This window comes from Camelus dromedarius, chromosome 13, assembly GCF_036321535.1.
Source record: "Camelus dromedarius isolate mCamDro1 chromosome 13, mCamDro1.pat, whole genome shotgun sequence".
Taxonomy (NCBI): domain Eukaryota; kingdom Metazoa; phylum Chordata; class Mammalia; order Artiodactyla; family Camelidae; genus Camelus; species Camelus dromedarius.
This window is the reverse complement of record NC_087448.1, coordinates 30,771,237-30,792,223: the sequence shown is the minus strand read 5'-3', so window position 1 is coordinate 30,792,223 and position 20,987 is coordinate 30,771,237. Positions and strand designations below refer to the sequence as shown.

The 20,987-nt window shown below is 34.0% G+C and overlaps 1 pseudogene; it reads left to right on the top strand.

Annotated features, from left to right (window-relative positions):
* The window catches only part of LOC105088015 (flavin reductase (NADPH)-like), a 32,359-nt pseudogene extending 11,586 nt beyond the window's left edge, over positions 1 to 20,773 (top strand).
* The last annotated feature ends 214 nt before the right edge of the window (positions 20,774 to 20,987 follow it).

Here is a 20,987-nt window from a genome sequence, read left to right as displayed (position 1 = left end):
GTTTTTATTACTTCTGAAATTCCAAACATTTTATTAGGAATTCCATGCCAGAAAAGGGGACAAAAACCAAATATATATTTCTTATTGTAAATCACAATATCACATCCCTTAATGTACAGTCACAGTCAGTGAAAAAAATAAGTGCTCCTTTAACTGATCAGTCCAGCAATCATGCTTATTAGTTTGAAGGTCCTATACTGTCTTACAACATATTTGTTTTATGTATTTGTGCCTAGTTCTATGTCTTTGTTTCTTCAATTTAGAATGTTCCCTTTATCACCTTCCAATCCAAACCTCCATCCTGGTCTGATGTAAAGAGACTTGGTGATAAAACTTGTAAGAAATGTGTAAGATCTCTATTTTTTAAAAAAGTAAAATTCTGCTGAACAATATTCAAGAAATGTTGAATAAATTTGAAAAATTCCACAAATGTTATTGCAGAAGACTCTATGTTTTAAATATGATATTTACTCAAGTACAAATTGTATGTTAAACAAAAAAAGGGTAAAAGGAAATATTTTGTATGTGGTAAACATATACATATTATTTCATTTGGAAAACAGAGTCAAAATATCCTTAACTAATAAAGAATAATGGTTGAAGGCAGGGATGGAGTTTCTTATTAATAGAACTAGGACTAGACAAATGTATCAATAAAACAGAATAAAAGTCTATTCCAAACATAGGTAGAAATGTAGTAAGCACAGAGTTGTCATTTTTAATCAGTGAGGAAAATATGACCATTTCATAAATGTGATTGAGACAACTGGTTTATCATTAATGGGAAATGTTAGTGTGAATTGCTACTTCATATATTTTACCAAAAAATAATCCCAGATTTATCAAATATTGAGATCTAGTAAATAAAGCAACAAAAGTACTAAAATAAAGCATGGATCAACTTTTGTCATAATGTTTTAAGGAAAGCATGTTCATTTATAATATGGAAAATAGAAATCAGAAAAGTAAATAATGATATATTTTAACACACAACATTTTAAACACCTGTACAAACAACTTAAACAGTGTTGAAAATAAAAGGGATAAAATATATTTGCAATGCAATTTCTACAGGAAAAATTTAATCTCTAATAAACTAAAAACTACTATAAATGAAATACACTGAAAGTCTCTTATCACACTGAAAAATGTTCAAAGTGATTAATCCTGAGGAGATTCAGGTTAACATAACAGACTTTTCTTCATTGACTATAGGATTTATTATAATTATAGAGATTACTTAGATTATATACATATATATGCATATATGTATAATTATAAGTATAGAGATTTGGTCAAGATACAGAGAATGAACATTGTGAAATGATCTTGTAAATCAGTTCTAGTGCTCTACTGGATAGTTGTCAATATGTTATCAGTAAATTCAAACCCTTGATTCAGCAAATCTACTTATCTTAGAAATGGTGAAGAAAAAAATATTGTCATAAGGTTAGTGACTCATGTTTCCCACAAAAGTGAAAGTTTGGAAACAACTTTACATCATCAGAAAACTGGTTTAAAAAAATGAGTGACATGTACAATGGAATATGATGCAGCTACTAAAAATAAGATTGTGTACCTGTAACTATTCAAATTAAAGTTACTTATGAAAAATGCTACTGAGAGAAAAAGGCAGAAGAGAGATCTTCATTATAAGAACAGTTCATTTACACACTATTCCACGTACATGCCACTGCAGTTTAATCTAAGCGCAGAATTAGCTGACATACTGTCAGTGGTTATTTCTCTGTAGTAGAATTTTGCTGATTTTTGCTGTCGGCACTTGGCATCACAATTCCGTATCCCAGGACTATTAATGTAACCATTTTGTGCTTCAGATTTTTCATCTCTCACGTTAAAATAATAATAAAACTTAGCTCATAGGATTGTTTTGAAAATTCAATAACAGAATCAGTTTCAAAACCTGGTGCTGTAGCAAAGATTAAGACATGCAACCAAGCACTTAATTTACCCTCAATCAATATTAGCTCTGATACTTGACTTTTTTACACTGGGCGTATATAATTTTCTAATATACAATTTTCTAATAATCAGAAAGCTATTTTATAAAAGTAAAATAAAATTGATTTAAAAATCTGAATAAACACAACAGAGACTCTGCTTAAAAATAATTCATTTTATGGAGCCTTTTCTGATCTCTTGGAGTATTTCCCTAACTCTGAACAAAGACTGAGTCTCTTCTGTCTGAGATGGGGTATGGTAAACTGAACTTAGTAATTCTGACACATCCTTTATAAATCAAGCACTCTCATAAGCATTAAGTGCTTTCTCTTATTTAATCTTCAAAGTAACTCTAAAAAGTGGGAGATACTGTTATTTTATAGATGAAGAATCACTTATATGCATATACATAGATTCTAAGATTTTGAACCAGATCCTTTTGACTTCTGGGGCCAATTTTCCAAATTTTAGCATTTGAAAACATACTGGTCACACAGTGGGTTTTAAATGTATGTTAAATATATGTGTAATGAATAACTAAATTGATTAACTATAAAAATTCCACCATAAAATCGAAGGGAGACTAGTCATGTAAGTATTTCTACCTTATTCCCCTAGATTCCTCTATGCCTGTCTTTTTGGCTTCTCTCTTTTGTGTGAACTTGACTACCATTAATTTATTAAAAGTGTCCAGAATGACATTATATGACATATTCTCTGTAGAGTCAAAGGAAGAAGCATCCACAAAGAGCAATCAGAATGAAAAGGGTGAACTTTTCAAATCTGGTCCCCCACATAGCAAAACACACAGAATACATTGACTGCTTAGAGAGTTCAGGCCATCTGGAGGATACACTTGGGGAAGTAAAGACAAGGATTTATAGGTTAGGCTCACTTTTAGGTCTGGAATCTGGAAAAAAAAGTATGACTGAGTTGCTGCAGGTTTAACACATTCCTCAGCCACATAACAACCATATTCTACATAAGCATCTTTCAAACTCTCTCTTACTATTCTTTACCTGTGCATATACTTCTGTTTTTTCCCTCCTTTTGTTTTTCACATTTTTTACTTCCAATCACAGCCATTCTAGGTCCATGGACATTATATCTTTTCTAAGAAAGAAGAACAAAAATGAAGTAATTAGGATCATCTATTTGAGTAAGTTTCATTATTTTATGAGTTGTTCCCAAGTCCTCTTACTCAGAATTTAATTCTGGACTGTGTAATAGCACAGATGTGGCAGGCTAATATTTAGATGAAATCAACCGGAGCCCATTTTTCTTAAAATTTCCTATTCTTTACACACATTCTTCAAGAAGCTAATAGGCTTTATATTAATTATCTTAGGCAAGAAATGTGTTCATTCAGAAAAATGGTAGGAAGGAAGGAAGGAAGATAGAAAGGAAAGAAAGAAGGGAGGGAGGGAGAGAGGGAGGAAGGACAGGGAAAAATGGAGGGGAAAGAAAAGAGATGAAGGGACAGGAATAATGAATGGGAGGAAGGCAGGAAATTAGAAATGAGTTTGGTGGATCTTTTAGGAGATTATGATAGATATTTAGTATCAGGAGAGATGAAAAGATTAGCACAACAAGATTAATGGGCTACATAAGATTTTTTTGTTCAGCTTCTTGGGCAAATTCTGTAAAAAGCAGCAAGCTACTCCCTCTTCCAAAAAGAGAAATCTTTATATTCTTCATTTAGGCATAGGGTACAGAAGATTTCATTATCTTAGGATGACATCAAAGGAGCTGAGAGATCACTATATCCCAAAGCTATGTCCAAGAAGCAGCAAGGAAAGAACAGGAACTGGAAGAAGCCACGAGATACAAATGAAGGATCTCAAGGCTTTATTTTTGTGAACCAATGGCTTGAACTAGAGGTACATACTCCCCTCCCCATCCCTCTAGCCACTGCCTTAACATAAGATAGGCTCAAAATAGATATGAAGTGATTTTTCTGACAATTAAAAGATGTTGTATATGTTGCAAAGTTGAGAATCTTGCCCACTTAACTTGGGAAAAAAAAAGAGATTTAGTGAGCTTAATAGACTCAGAAACAACCTCCATGTGCAGAGAAGTGCAGGACAGTGAATTGCTTTCGCTGATGTTAACTTAGAGCCATGCAGGTGGGCTGGCCTTGGCTAGCAGAATCCTTCTTTAATAAAGGAGCTACTCTTTGACTTGCAGATTAATCACATCTAGAGAGCTAACACAGTTTTAATAGTGAAAGAGCTCCAAAGTGGCCCAAGAAAGAAATAAAAACACATTTTTAATCATGAAAATTAAGAGTCATATTTTAGGACTATGTATTTGTTTTTATAGTCAGTTTCATTAATCTCTGAAATGCTGCATGTCATACACAGATACCTTCAAATAACTAAATACATGGTTTACTTTAGGGAATTCATTGTGCTTTGAGTGCTCTGATTTTTTTTTAACATTTTTTATTGATTTATAATCATTTTACAATGTTGTATGAAATTCCAGTGTGGAGAACAATTTTTCAGTTATACATGAACATATATAATATTCATTGTCACATTTTTTTCTCCATGAGCTACCATAAGATTTTGTATATATTTCCTTGTGCTATACTGTATAATCTTGTTTATCTATTCTACAATTTTGAAATCCCAGTCTATCCCTTCCCACCCTCCGCCCCTTTGGCAACCACAAGTTTGAATGGTCTGATTTTGACTAACTCTTGGAAATATCCTGGTGAAATCACCCAAATGTACATCTTAGATTCCAAACATTCTCTTTGTGGGGAAGTAGATCCTTAGTTTTTGTTTTGATTTGTTTTGTTTTGTTTTGTTTTTTTCAATTAAGAGGACAATCTGTCTTTGTAAAATGAAATCTATTTTTCCTTTTAAGGAACAAAATAATTCTCAACTTTCAAACTGTTGAAACTTTCTGTTGCAATTCCTGAACTAAAAAACAATTTAGGAAAAGAATATTGTCATAGTTAACACATGGGAGAAATAATGTAAAAATTTGTTTTGTTAGGAAAATGAAATTTGTTTATGTGCTTGATGTCTTTCAGTTGTTTAAAAAGGAAAAACACTTTTTGAAAGATACTTAATCCAATGGAAAATATAAAATTCTGAAGATTTTTTTCAGTTTTATTGAGGTATAATTGACAAATAAACTTGTGAGATATTTGAAGTTCACAACATGGTGATTTGATATATGGATACATTGTGAAAGTAAATCTTCCAGATTGATGTCAGTAAACAGTATGCTATACTCCTTTATGTTACATATAGTTTTCATATGTTACAATCACAAACTGAGATACATCTTAAGGTCAATGGCATCTTCTAATTGTTTTTGTCTAAGGCAGCAGTCATGAATTAGCTGTCAATGATTGCACACGTTCTCAAAAGTGCTAGCACCAAGACTTACAAAGTAAATATCAGTGGCTTTGAGTAAAATTGATGAAAGCGAATCTCTGATTACAAGCAGCAAGGCCCAACCAGTTCCTGGCTTCCTTGGTCATTGAGGAGAGCTGCTGTATTGGCTGCCGTGTGCATCAGCCAGCCAGTGAGTGGTAGATCCTTCAACTAGAATTTGGTTTTAAAAGCCACTATAAAGTATCTGTTCCACCAACTCACATATACAGTAATATCAACAGCACATATCTTTCCTTTGGGCCAGAATCAACTTTCATAAGTCTCCAAAAATATGTACGAAATGATAACTTTACTTATATAGGTCTCTACTTCATGCTAGCTGGGAATGCATGTATTTTATTTTCTCTGAGAGGAAAAAAGCTCATAAATTAGTTCATGGTTAGTAGGATGTATCTTTTGATATATTCACAGATAGCATTTATTATTATATTTCATGTTTAGACCATAATTTTATTTTAATGTGTTTTAATAAAGTTGCTGTTGCAAGATATTTTTCTGTGGACAAGGCCTAATATGAAGGCCTGTGTAATGTGATATTCAATTTCTAGTGTATATATTTCTGAGTCCCTTGGGGCTTCTAATTTCATTTCCTAAGACGTAATTTTTTTCATCATATATGGATGTTTTATTTGATGCAGGAAAGTGCATCTTTACTATAGCTACTGTTTTCCCATTGGTGATCTTAGTCTAGTATTATGGAGCACTTGGTTGTTTTTGTCCCTCTGAGTAAATAAAGGAAGTACTCCGTCTCTCAAGAAAACTCATAAATCTAACTCCTTTTAAAGTGAGCTCATCCTATAAATCTTTTCTAGTCTACAGCAATCCCGTACATTTTTCTTTCAGATTGATAACTACATACCCTCAACATAAGTGCAAAAAGAAATTGCATTGTGTACTTACAAAGGAAGTAAGTGTTTTTGAGAGATTTAGTTCCGAAATTTATATTCACCTCATATTGTTCTATGAAATAAATGCCATAAGAAGTGGCATTTCTATCATTTCAAGCACACTCAGAGTGCTCTTAATAAAGTCAAAATGGCTAAAGGAAGTGCTTTGTCCTCTTTGATTTTGCTAGAAGGAAAATGCTTTAAACTGTTTTCTACTATCCTCGTACTTAGGTTACATAACAGTTAAATAGATTGTAAAGGATATGAGTTGTAACAATCTCTATCAAGTCAAGCTTGTCATAAAGTAAACCCACATTTGGGGTTGGCTTGGGGTTGGCTGTGACTCAGATGGACTAGTGATCCCAGGAAAGTGACCTCAGCTCAACTCCTGTAGACACTTTCAACGGTAGTGTGCTGAAGGGATTTTTTTTTTTTTTTTTTTTGCCGTTAGGCTTGTGAATCTGGATTTTTATTATAATAAAATGTAAAGAGATTATTGAGTCAGGAGGACCCTGACGGCTATCATCATTGTGTGAGGAAGGCTCTATTGATTATATGAAAGCATGGATAGTCACTTCTGGGATTCAAAGTTATTTGCAGTCACATGTGAAACATACTCTCTTTTTACTACTAGTGTTTTAAAAGATATCTGAAACCTACCCAAGAAGTAGGAGAGATTCTCAAAGATGTCTAAGAGAAGTTTGTATCAACGTCTATTTGAAACTAGTAAGAGAAGAATTCCCAGAACAAATAACTTACTTTCAAGTAAGCATGATTTTTTGCCTTTAAAACTGAAATGGAAATCTTCGCTGAGCCTCCTGTTGATTTCCTTTCACTGAAACCTAAGAGGTAGAAACTATAATGCTATTTACAATGTTAACCTGAAAATACATAATATTGCTTAAACCTTCCATTAATGTATTCTTGTATTATTGAATGAATGAATGTATGTGTGTGTATAATGCAATTAATCCAAATCTTTTGGATCTTTTCTCCTCTATATTACATCCTATATAGTCTACTAAAATTATATTTATATGTCTATTTAAAATAAATTCCAAGATGTCTCTTAAATATAGGAACGTGTATGTCTGTTTTTGTATCATTAGCACTCGTTCATTGTGAATGTCAGACACTTCAAAAATGTTAATCAGAACTAATAAATTATATCTTATTATAATCTGTTTTGAAATATTAAACTTTCAATAAAATGTCTGTGTTGTATTCTTTTTGCATGTAAAGTTTTAGGACAGAAAGCAGTTGAGTGATAATAAAATATTAAACAGTTTGAATAAACATAGAAGTTTTAGAGGGTTACTGGAAAATTAGTTTGATATCTTCAAGGCAGAACTGACTTCAGTGAAACTTTTAATTCCTTACAAAGAGAATTGAGATGAATTTCAAACCTTAATGTGAGTTCAAGGCTTCCAGGTGGCCTCTGACTTTTTGTAAGGCACTTCCCGGAGCAAGACTTTTTATCAAACCTATGTACTCTAGATAATAAAATTTTTATACAAAAATTTTTGCTAGATAATCTGACAACTAATATTTTAATTGATTTGTAGAATTTTTAAAAGTACATAAAGAAATAATCAATTAGGAATATCAAGAATATTTGAAGAACATCATTGCTGCGTAATGGGACAATTAGCCACCAACAAGTAACAGCCAAAGGCCCTCTGAGTTTCTATGCTTTGTAAACTCCAAGGACCTGACTTTCACTGTCCATTGTATTTTAACATTTTTTTATTGAGTTATAGTCATTTTACAGTGCTGTGTCAAATTCCAGTGTAGAGCACAATTTTTCAGTTATACATGAACTTACATATATTCATTGTCACATTTTTTTTCTGTGTGCTATCACAAGATCTTGTATATATTTTCCTGTGCTATACAGTATAATCTTGTTTATCTATTCTACATATGCCAGTCAGTATCTACAAATTTTGAACCCCCAATCTGTCCCTTCCCACTCCACTCCCCCTTTGCAACCACAAGTTTGTATTCTATGTCTATGAGTATGTTTCTGTTTTGTATTTATGTTCATTTTTTGTTTTTTGATTCCACATATGAGCAATCTCATATGGTATTTTTTCTTTCTCTTTCTGGCTTACTTCACTTAGAATGACATTCTCCAGGGACACCCATGTTGCTGCAAATGGCATTATGTTGCTGGTTTTTATGGCTGAATAGCATTCCATTGTGTAAATATACCACATCTTCTTTATCCAGTCACCTATTGATGGACATATAGGCTGTTTCCATGTCTTGGCTATTGTAAATAGTGCTGCTATGAACACTGGGGGGCAAGTGTCTTTTTGAAGTAGGGATCCTTCTGGATATATGCCCAGGAGTGGGATTCCTGGGTCATATGGTAAGTCTATTCCTAGTCTTTTGAGGAATCTTCATATTGTTTTCCACAGTGGCTGCACCAAACTACATTCCCACCAGCAGTGTAGGAGGGTTCCCTTTTCTCCACAGCCTCTCCAGCATTTGTCATTTGTGAACTTTTGAATGATGGCCGTTCTGACTGGTATGAGGTGATACCTCATCGTAGTTTTGATTTGCGTTTCTCTGATAATTAGTGATATTGAGCATTTTTTCATATGCCTACTGGTCATTTGTATGTCTTCCTTGGAGAATTTCTTGTTTAGGTCTTCTGCCCATTTTTGGATTGGGTTGTTTGGTTTTTTCTTATTAAGTCATATGAGCTGCTTATATATTCTGGAGATCAAGCCTTTGTTGGTTTCATCGTTTGCAAACATATTCTCCCATTCCGTAGGTTGTCGTTTTGTTTGGCTTATGGTTTCCTTTGCTGTGCAGAAGCTTGTAAGTTTAATTAGGTTCTATTTGTTTATTCTTGCTTTTATTTCTATTGCTTGGGTAGACTGCCCTAGGAGAACATTTTTGAGATATATGTCAGATAATGTTTTGCCTATATTTTCTTCTAGGAGGTTTACTGTATCTTGTCTTATGTTCAAGACTTTGATCCATTTTGAGTTTATTTTTGTGTATGGTATAAGCGAGTGTTCTAGCTTCATTGATTTCCATGCTGATGTCCAGTTTTCCCGACATCATTTGCTGAAGAGACTGTCTTTATTCCGTTGTGTGTTCTTGCCTGCTTTGTCGAGGATTAGTTGACCAAAAGTTTGTGGGTTCATTTATGGGCTCTCTATTTTGTTCCATTGGTCCATATGTCTGTTTTTGTACCAATACCATGCTGTCTTGATGACTGTAGCTGTATAGTATTGCCTGAAGTCTTGGAGAGTTATTCCTCCAGTCTCTTTCATTTTCTTCAGTAATGCTTTGGCAATTCTAGGTTTTTTATGGTTCTACGTAAGTTTTATTATGATTTGTTCTAGTTCTGTGAAATATGCGCTAGGTAATTTGATAGGGATTGCATTAAATCTGTAGACTGCCTTGAGCAGTGTGACCATTTTAACACTATTGATTCTTCCAATCCAGGAGCATGGGATATCCTTCCCTTTTTTTAAGTCTTCTTTAATTTCTTTCATCAATGGTTTATAATTTTTGATGTATAATTCTTTCATCTCCTTGGTTAGATTTATTCCTAGGTATTTTATTACTTTGGGTGCTATTTTAAAGGGGATAGTTTCTTTGCTTTCTTTTCCTGTTGATTTATCACCAGTGTAAAGAAATGCAACTGATTTTTGTATGTTAATCTTGTAACCTACTACCTTGCTGAATTCTTCGATCAGCTCTAGTAGTTTTTGTGTGGACCTTTTAGGGTTTTCTATATATAGTATCATGTCATCTGTGTATATTGTCACTTTTACCTCTTCTTTTGCAACTTGGATCCCTTTTATTTCTCTCTTTTGCCTGATTGCTGTGGCTAGGACTTCCAAGACTATGCTGAATAGGAGTGGTGATAGTGGGCGGCCTTGTCTTGTCCCAGATTTTATGGGAAGCGTTTGAGTTTTTCACCTTTGAGTACTATGCTGTCTGTAGGTTTATCATATATAGCTTTTATTATGTTGAGATATGTTCCTTCTCTAACCACTTGGTGAGAGTTTTTTATCATAAATGGGTGTTGAATTTTAACAAATGCTTTTTCAGCATCTATTGAGATTATCATGTGGTTTTAGCAAGTATAACAAATATGTTGTGGTTGTCATATAATCTCACTATCAGAATCCATTGGGGAAAAATATTTCCTTTTTCAGGAAAATCCAATCCTCTATTTCTTTTCTTTAGTTGATTATTCCCCTTTGAAAATTATTATTACCTAAACAATAATTATTATTCTTGATATAATGTATTTTATAATTATTTTACCTTTATGCATCAAAACTAAAAGGTCTTAATCTATAATTTGTAAAGATGGTGAGATATATTCATCTGCACAGCACAGTTCCATTTCTGTGCCAACTAACATACACTTTTGACATAATATAGAAAAATGGGTGTGATTTGGCAATATAAAAGTTGATAATTAGAGAAATACTAGGGGCTCGATATTCTGTTTATAAATTTAAAAAGTAAACATGTAATAAATAGATCTTATCTCAATGGTTATTGGGTATGACTTCCCTGGGAAATTTGAAGTTATATTCTTCAAGTATTTTAGGAAGGGAAAGTCAGAAAGACCATGGTTCATTGTCCTTCAAAGGATGTGTATATTTTGTAATTTATTACTTTTTCTTTCTTCATCCCCACTTGTCACCTATGGAAGCAAAATTCTAACAAAATATCAGTTTGTATTTAAATATTTTTAAGTATTTCCACAAGAATGAGACCAGTCTTCTTTGTTTCCCTGATAGACACCTTGAATGTCATAAGGCAAATGGACAGCCACTTGGCCTTGTGAATAAAAGGAGTGTGCCATGTTCTCTTTATAGCTGAATATGAGGCCTGGGAACTGAACACAGAGTATCCTTGACTGCAATATCATTAAGATGAACTGAGGACTGGAGCATAAACCAGTAAAAATCCACATGCAAAACTTTCCAGATGTTGCTGGCAGGTTTTCCATATCATAGAGGTGGCTTGGGAAACTCTTGCATTGTTTTTTCTGATTGACTTTTCCATTAATTAACCATGTGATTAAACTTGCAGATATAGCTAAGTGAGTCTCTTTCCCTTCCTCGTGAAGTGAATGTTTTCATAACTAATTCCATAACTCAAAGAAGAAAATATAGTCCCAAATTCCTTAGCCCTATTTAAGTCAATAGAACATTTGCAAGAGACAAACAAGGTGGAGAGTGTTGGTGTATAGAAAGATGTGATGACCTGCTATAATCTGTGTATTTGTACACCAACAGCAATGCTGTAACTATCACAGCAAACTGAACAGCAAATCACAATCCATTTGGGGATTGATTTTCCATTGTCTATAATGAATTTGTTTAGGGAAAGCAATTTTTCTTCTATCAGTATTTGACTTAATGTTATGTACACTTAGCTTCAGAGTGTACTTGAAAGGCATAGACATAATAAACGCAAAGTAACAATAAAGTTCTATATGCAAGTAGGACAAATGGTAAATGTAACAAGCTCAGTTTTTCCTTTCTTTACTCCTGTCTGGTTGGATTATGTGCCTTTGAAATGTCAAACATCTAGGCTTCAAATTGCCTACTTGTCTTCAGCTAAACAAAAGTTTGTGCAAATATAGCTATATATCTTAGAAGAAAGATACTTTTAGACACTCAGTCAGAGAAGTCCAAGGCCTAAACTAGTAACAGTACAATCATTATCATCATCATCAATAACTTCACTTGTTTTTAAATTATGTCAGTTGACAGAATGCATATTGGGGAAATCTACCTTTGGTCATAACTGAAAGAGAAAGACTGAAAAGTATTAGGAAATTTTCAACTTAAGGGTATCTTCTCTCCACCAAATCTCTTCTTAGATCTTGTCAAAATGACCTTCTCAACCAACTTTATCACAGATTTCACAAGGATATATTAACAATAATTACCTAAATGTTTATATGCATCAACAATGAACAAATGATACTTGTTCTTAGATGTAATTGTATGGATGCTTCAAATAAGTAGTTAAATATAATGTATCCTCTTCACAATTATTTTTGGAAGAATTTTAAATATATATTCCCTCCTTATAATTACTGTAATTTTTATTTATTTTTTATAGTTATTGCCGTTCTAAAGTCATTCAGTTTTGGGTGTAGTACTGCTTCTATGCTGGTTGCATTGGCAATTATTACTGCTTTTTAATTATTATGGTGTTTTACTAACTATAATTATTCAAGAATGAGAATAATTATCATTATTAGTTTTATAATTAATGCACAATTGATCAGACACATAATACAACAAATCAAATGTTTTTAATTACTGAAGTAACATTTTCAAACTTCTAATTAATCAAATTCTCTTCAGTATTTTAAATTAAAAACATGAGCCTAAAATGTCATTCTCCTAAATGTTCAAAAAACTTAAGTAACACAACGAGCACACAAATGAGCACTGTAATAGTTAAAATAATCTCTCTAAAGCTGGCACAATCAAATATGGATTTAATTAAATTCTTCCTTTCAAGTTTAGCTATTTACTTACTCAACAAAGGTGAGAAAATTTATGTCCACTCTGTTGAGATTTTAATATTATCACAGATTTGTAACAAGGATATGGCTGTAAGTGTGACTTGTTAAAATGACTTGACCATAATCAGTAATTATTGGAGTCACTCTACAAGGGGTGCACTTTGCCAGCTACACCAATGGGATAAATGTACCCCATGTTTCACATCTAGGGTCCCTTACCCTCACAGTTGATTTTTTTTTTTAATCTAGTGTATTATGTGCACTTTGGGCATTCTTGAGTTTTGTTTCCAGACAATTGTACCTTTATGCTGATCACAACTCTTCAATGCAAGTCTTTGTGACATTCTCTTTTTGTAATTTTTTATAAGTAACCCTTTCTACAACTCTTACTATTTATTATTGAGTTGGTTGTATCCAAAATCATCTAACTTGGATTGAAACTCATTTACATAGTCTTTAACAAAAATCTTCCTATTGTTTCACTTTCTTATTTAACTAATTCAAAAATTTAGTCTATAAATATGCTATTAAGAGTTTCCAAAGGCTACTTTAATTTTTTAAAAAACATGTTTGGGCTATTCTATGAGGTTACCCTTTGTTTTTCCAATTTTATTATTTTAGTTAGCTCCAATTCCCAGTGGAAGATATCTTCACTTACAAAGAAAATTTTCTTAGGTTCAAATTCTATCATTCAAAATCACAGAATTTTTAACATTGGATATAAATCCTTTCACAAATTTTATTTTATAGATGAGAAGATGGACTAAGGGGTTTAGTGATATGCTTCAACCTATATAACTAGTTAGCAACTGAACCAGGAACAAAGGTCAACTCTCTTAACTCATATAAGATAACTTTTTGAGGTTCTAGTCCAAGATGGCAACATGGGAAGCTCCTGAACTCATCTCCCCCCACAAAACACTGAATGAACAGCTATATATGGAGAAATTCCCTCTGAAAGAAATTCAGAAACTAGCTGAGTGACTCCTGCATATCAAGCAAATGAGAAAATACCCAGGCTTTCAGGTAGAAAAGGCTGAAACACACTCTCATCATCATAAATCTCACCCAGCACAGCAGTATATAATCAGAAGGGAACTCACAACTCCCATTTTCTTCCTAAAGGGTAAAGAGTTTGAAACCAACTTCTGGCTCCTCAACTTTTGAGATTTCCATCTTAGAAACAGGCCCCCCAAACATCTAGCAGTTCAAAGCAGGAACTTCATAGTGATACAGCCCTACCTCAAAAAACAAGAAAAATCTCAAATAAACAGCTTAACTTTACACCTAAAGGTTTTGAACAAAACCCACAGTTGGTAGAAAGAAGAAAATAATAATATTAGAGTAAAAACAAATGGACTAGATACGTTTTAAAAAAAGAAAAGATCAATGAAACTAAGAGCTTGATTTTTGAAAGAATAAATAAAACAAAATTGTTAGCCAAACAAATGAAGAAGAGAGGGCCCCAAAAATAAAGCTCAAAAAGAGAGAGATCTCCAAAAAATGAAATTAGAAATGAAAGAGAAGTTACAATGATATCACAGAAATACAAATAATCATATGAGATTACTATAAGCAATTATACATCAAGAAAATTGGACAACCAAGAAGAAATGGATAAATTCCTAGAAAGATAACATTTTCTAAGACTGAATCAGGAAGAAATAGAAAATATGAACAAAACAATTACCACTAATAAAATTGAATCAGTAATGAAAACAAAACAAAACAAAACAAACAAACAAAAAAACAAAGGCACAAGACCAGATGTCTTCACAGGTAAATTCTACTAAACATTCAAAGAAGAGTTAATACCTATCTTTTCAAGCTATTCCAAAAAATTGAAGAGGCAAGAACATTTCCAAACTCATTCTATGAGGCCAAACTTGCCCTAATACTAAAACCAGGTAAAGACATTACCAAAACAAACAAACAAACAAACAAACAACAACAACAACAAAAAAATACAGAGCACTATCCCTGATGAACATAGATGAAAAATCCTAAGCAAAATATTAGGAAACAAAATTCAACAACATATTAATAGGATCATACACCATGATTAAGTGGGACGTATTTCATGCATGCAAGGATGGTTCAATACCCACAAATCAATTAACACAATATACTACATTAACAAAACAAAGGAAAATTTTGCATGACCATCTCAATAGAAGCAGAAAAGGCATTTGACAAAATTCAACATCTATTCATGATAGAAACTCTCTGTAAAGTGTTTATAAGGGGAACATACCTCAACATAATCAAGGTCATTTATGACAAACCCATAGCTAACATTATACTCAATGGTAAAAAGCTGAAAGCATTTCCTCTCAGATCAAAACTTAGGATCTTGGGATGCAACAAGGTTATCTACTTTTTCCACTTTTGTTCGATAAAGTATTGGAAACCCTAACCACAGAAATTAGGTAACAAAAATAAATAAAGAACATTCAAATTGCAAAGGAAGAAGTAAAACTATTTGCATATGAAATGATACTACACATAAAAGACATGAAAGACTCCACCCAAAACTATTACAACTAATAAATAAATTCAGTAAAGTTGCAGGATACAAAATTAATATACAAAAGTCTGTTGTATTTATATACACTAAAAATAATTTACCAGAAATAGAAATTGAGAAAACAACTTCATTTACAATCAAATACAAATGAATAAAATACATTTTGGAATAAATTTAACCAAGGAGGTGAAAACTAATACTCTGAAAACTATTAGACATTGATGAAAGAAATGGAATAATACACAAATAAGTGGAAATATACAAGTGCTTACAGATTGGAAAATAAATATTGTTAAAAATGTCCATACTACCCAAAGAGATCCACATATTCAATTCAATCCTTATCAAAATCCCAATGGCATTTTTTTTACAGAACTAGAACAGATAATCCTACTATTGTTTGGAACCAAAAAAGACCCAGAACAGCCATTGCTATCTTTAGAAAGAACTAAGCAGGAACTATCACACTGACTTCAAATATACTACAAAGCTATAATAATCAAAACAGTGTGGCCCTGGCAAAAAATCAACACATATATCAATGGAATAAAACAGAAAGCCCAGAAATAAGCCCAGGCACATTTGATCAATTAATCTACAACAAAGGAGGCATGAATATACAATAGAAGAAAGACCATTTCTTCAATAATTGGTTTGGGGAAAACTGGACAGCTAAGTGTAAAAGAATGAAAAGAGAATATTTTTTCACACCATATGCAAAAATAAACTCAGAATGAATTAAAGGCTTAAATATCAGACCTGAAAATCATTAACTTTCTAGGAGAAAATGTAGGCAATATGCTCTTTAATGTCAGTCTTAGCAATCTGTTTTTGGATCTTTGTCTTCAGTCATGGAAACAAAAGGAAAAATAAAGAAATAGGATGAAATCAAAATTAAAAGTTTTTGCACAGTGATGAAAACCATCAACAAATTAAGAGGCAATCTACAAAATGGGAGAAGCTATTTGCAAAGAATATGTCTCATAAGGGTTTAATATCTAAATACATAAAGAATTCATACAACTCAATATCAAAAAAGCAAACCTGATTAAATAATTGGCCAGGACGTGAATAAGAATTTTTTTATAAAGAAGACATACAGATGGCCAACGGGCATATGAAGAAATGCTCATTATCACAAATCATCAGGGAAATGCAAATCAAAAGCACAATGAGATCGCTTCACAGCTGTCAGAATGGCTATTATAAAAACAACAAATAACAAGTGTTGGCAAGGTTGCATAGAAAAGGGAAACTTCACGCACTATTGGTGGAAATGTAAATTGGTACAGACACTGGGGAAAGCAGTATGGAATAGCAATCAAGATGGCATAGTAGAAGTGTGCTGAATTTACCTCCCCAACCAACACTTCAAAATATATCTATACATGGAGCAACTTTTGCCAAAATCACCCTTGAGAACTACAGAAAATCTCTTCAACAACCAAGACTGTAAAAAAGATTGATAGGGAGTTTGGTATGAGGAGAAGTGATCAGGTTGGGACCCACACCTTAGCAGGGTCATCGAAGAGGAGGTGGGTATTACAGTCTCGCAGTTCCTCCATTGGGGAGTGAGAGGTTCTATCACATATTGGGGTCTGACACTGGGAAGATGAGTCCCCTTAGCTGGTTTAAAAACCAGAGGGACTTACATGAGGACTGTAAGAAACCAAGACTCCACTTGTGAAGAGCATGCACATATGCTTGCCTACTCCTAAGAACAGAGAAAGCAGACTGAAAACTGACTAGGGCTTTAGCTGGTTTCTCACAACTGACCTAGTACATACCCCTGTCCATACTGGGAACCCACTCTAGCCACTCTCACTCCTAGTACTGCTCTCCAATAAGATAGAAGTGCCATTGCCAAGGAGTGTGCATACACTTGTAATGAAACCAGCTCAGACGCAATCCTCAGGGCTTCTGATCCAACACCTTGGGCCCTCCCAACACCCTCAATAGAATGATGAGTACCATTAAAGACTGGAGAATTCCTGGCTCACACATGTCTCTGACTCTAGCCCCTCCACCTCCAGCCTTACCTCCCCAATGTGGTAGCTGCTAGTACATCCTAGGCAAAGATATGACCCATGTTCACTTCAGATCCAACTCTCCCACCAAAGCCATTAGTCACCTGCAGACTGTATAGGGATGCTGTCACACAAGGACATCTCTTCAAGACTGAGATAGGTAACTGTTCACCTAATTTCATAGATATGGAGATTTTTGAACAAAATGAGAAGATAGTGGAATATGTTTTAAATGAAAGAACAAGAAAAAAACCTATAAAAGGAAAACCTAATGAAACAGAGATAAATACTTTAGCAGATAATGTTCACAGCAGTAGTAATATGAATGCTAACTGAACTTGGGAAAAGAATAGATGAACACAGTGAGAATTTTTACTAAGAACTAGGAAATATAAAAAAGAACCACTCCAAGCTGAAGAATATAATAATTGAAATGAAAAATACATTAAATGGAATTAACAGCAGACTAGGTGATACAGAAGAATGTGTAAGTGATACGGAAGATGGAATCATGAAAGTCACCCAATCAGAACAACAAAAAGAAAAAACAAATTAAAAAATGAGAATAGTTTAAGGGACGACTGGGACAACATCAAGCATACAAACATTTGCATTATAAGCATCCCAGAGAAGAAAGAAAAAAAGGTGTACAAAATATATTTTATAAAATTATGAATGAAAACTTCCTGCTGCTTAAAGAAGATTCCCAGGTGCAGAAAGCACAATGAGCTGTAAACAAAATGAACCTGAATCAACCCACACCAACATGTATCATAATTAAAATGGCAAAAGTTAAAGATAGAGAGAAATCTAAAGGTAGCAAGAGAAATACATAGAGTAACATACAAAAGAACCCCCATATGGCTGTCAGCTGATTTTTTTGCAGCAACCTTTCAGGCCAGAAGGGAGTGACATAATATATTTAAAGAGCTGAAAGAGAAAAATCTTACAATCTAGAATACACTACACAGCAATTTTATCACTCAAAATTGAAGGACAGAGAAGGATTTCTCAGGCAAGGAAAAACTAAAGTAGTTTACCAATACTAAAATAACCTTATAAGAAGCAATAAAGGGTATTCTTTAACTGGAAAAGAAAAGGCTACAATAAGAAGTAAGAATTTATAGGAAAATTACACAAATGAAATTATTTGCAAAATAGAAACAGACTCACAGACATAGAAAACAAATTTATGGTTACCAAAGGGGAAAGGGGAGGAGGGATAAATTAGGAGTTTGGGATTAGCCAATACAAACTACTATATACAGAACAGATAAACAACAAGGTGCTACTATATAGCACAGGGAACTATATTCAATAGCTTTTAATAATCTCTAATGAAAAATAATATGAAAAAGAATATCTATATGTATAACTGAATCACTATGGTGTACATCAGAAAATAGCACAACATTGTAAATCAGCTGTACCTCAATGAAAAAAAAAATTATAGGAAAGAAAATATCCCACTAGTAAAGGCAAATATATAGCAAAGGTTATGGACCTACCACTTAAATAAATTAAAAGACAAAAATTGTAAAATCAACTGTAACTACAGTAAACATTTAAGGGATAGACATGAAAATGTAAAATATGACATCAAAAACACAAAACTTGGGTGGGGGGATAAAAATGTGTATCTTTTAGAATGTGTTTGAACTTAAATGACTATATCAGTTTAAAACAAGTACATATAATCATAGATCAATATATATATAAAGCCCATGATATCCACAAATTGAAATCCACCTACAAAAGATACACAAAAAATTGAGAGCAAAGCACATAAGCATAGCACTAAATAAAATCATCAAACCACAAGAGAAGAGACTGAAAAAAGAAAAGAACAGAGAAGAACTACAAAAACAACTGGAAAACAAATAACAAAATGTCAGTAAGTGTATAACTGTCAATATGTACTTTAAATGTCAATGAACTAAATGCTCTAATCAAAATACATAGGGTGGCTGGTTGGATTAAAACCCAACAACAGCACCCGTGCATATGCTGCCTACAAGAGACTCACTTCAGACTTAAAGACACATGGACGGAAAGTGAGGGGATGGAAAAAGATAATCCGTGCAAATGAAAATGAAAAGGAAGCTGGGATAGCAATACTCACGACAAAGTAGACTTTAAAACAAAGTCTACAGCAAAGAACAAAGAAGGGCATTATACAGTGATAAAATGATCAATACAAGAAGTAGAAAACAGTATGGAGTTTCCCCCTCAAATGCAAAATAATGCTATCATATTATTCAGCAATTCTACTCCTGAGTATTCATCCCAAGAAAACAAAAACACTAATTCAAAAAGATGTATACTGCCCAATATCATTCATTGCAGCCTTATTTACAAAAGCCAAGAAATGAAAACAACCTAATTGTCCATGACAGATAAATGGATAAAAAAGACTTGAAGTATATATGCAATGGAATATTATTCAGCTATAAAGGGATATGAAATCTTGCCATTTTGGACAACATGGGTGGATCTAGAGGGTATTATATTAAATGAATTAAGTCAGACAGAAAAGACAAATACTGTATGCTTTCACTTACACATGAAATTTAAAAAACAGAACAAATGAACACATATAACAAAACAGAAACAGGCTTACAGATACAAGGATCCCAGAGAGGATGGGAGCGGGGGAACAGGTGAAATAGGTGAAGGGGATTAAGAGGCACTAACTACCCAGCAGCCAGTCGGTTCCCGTGTGTCCTGCGACTCTGCAGCCTTGAGCCCCAGTGACCCGCAGCATGGCCGTCAAGAACCGGCAAAACCAGGCTCACCACCCTGGCGCAGGTCGGGCAAGCAGGTTATGAGGTGACAGTGCTGGTGCAAGACACCTCCAGGCTGCCCTCAGAGGGGCCACAGCCGGACCACGTGGCAGTGGGCGACAATCAGCAGGCAGCAATTGTGGACAAGACCGTGGCTGGGCATGATGCTGTCATCATGCTGCTGGGCACCGGCAATGTCCTGTACAGGTAATGTCCGAGGGTGCCCGGAACATTGTGGCCGCCATGAAGGCCCACGGCATGGACAAGGTTGTGGCCTGAGCCTCGGCCTTCCTATTGTGGGACCCTTCCAAGGTGACCCCAAGACTGTGAGATGTGAACGATGACCACATTCGGATGCACAAAATCCTGCAGGAGTCGGGCATGAAGTATGTGGTCGTGATGCCGCCACACCTAGGAGACCGGCCACTGACTGGGGCCTGTTCAGTGACCCTGAGTGGACAAGGGCCCTCAAGGGTCATCTCCAAACATGACCAGGGCCACCTTAGGCTGTGCAGCCTTACCACCGAGGAGTTCAACAGGGCACAGCCCCTACCCACACAAAACAGCATGACTAGGGCTCCGCCCGGTCCAGGAGGACAGCATCCTGGGAAACAAAAAATAAAGGAAGGAAGCAGTCAATCTTGAGCCAAGAGCTCCAAATAAAAACAAAACAAAACAACAACAACAAAAAAACCCCAAAAACCTTATTATTACCTTATAACTTATTATTAACTTATTACTACCAGTTATAAAATAAATTATTAAGTCACAGAGATATAAAGTTCAGCACAGGGAATATGGTCAATAATAGTGTAATAACTTTGCATGTTGCATAATTTGTAAAAAATATCTGATCACT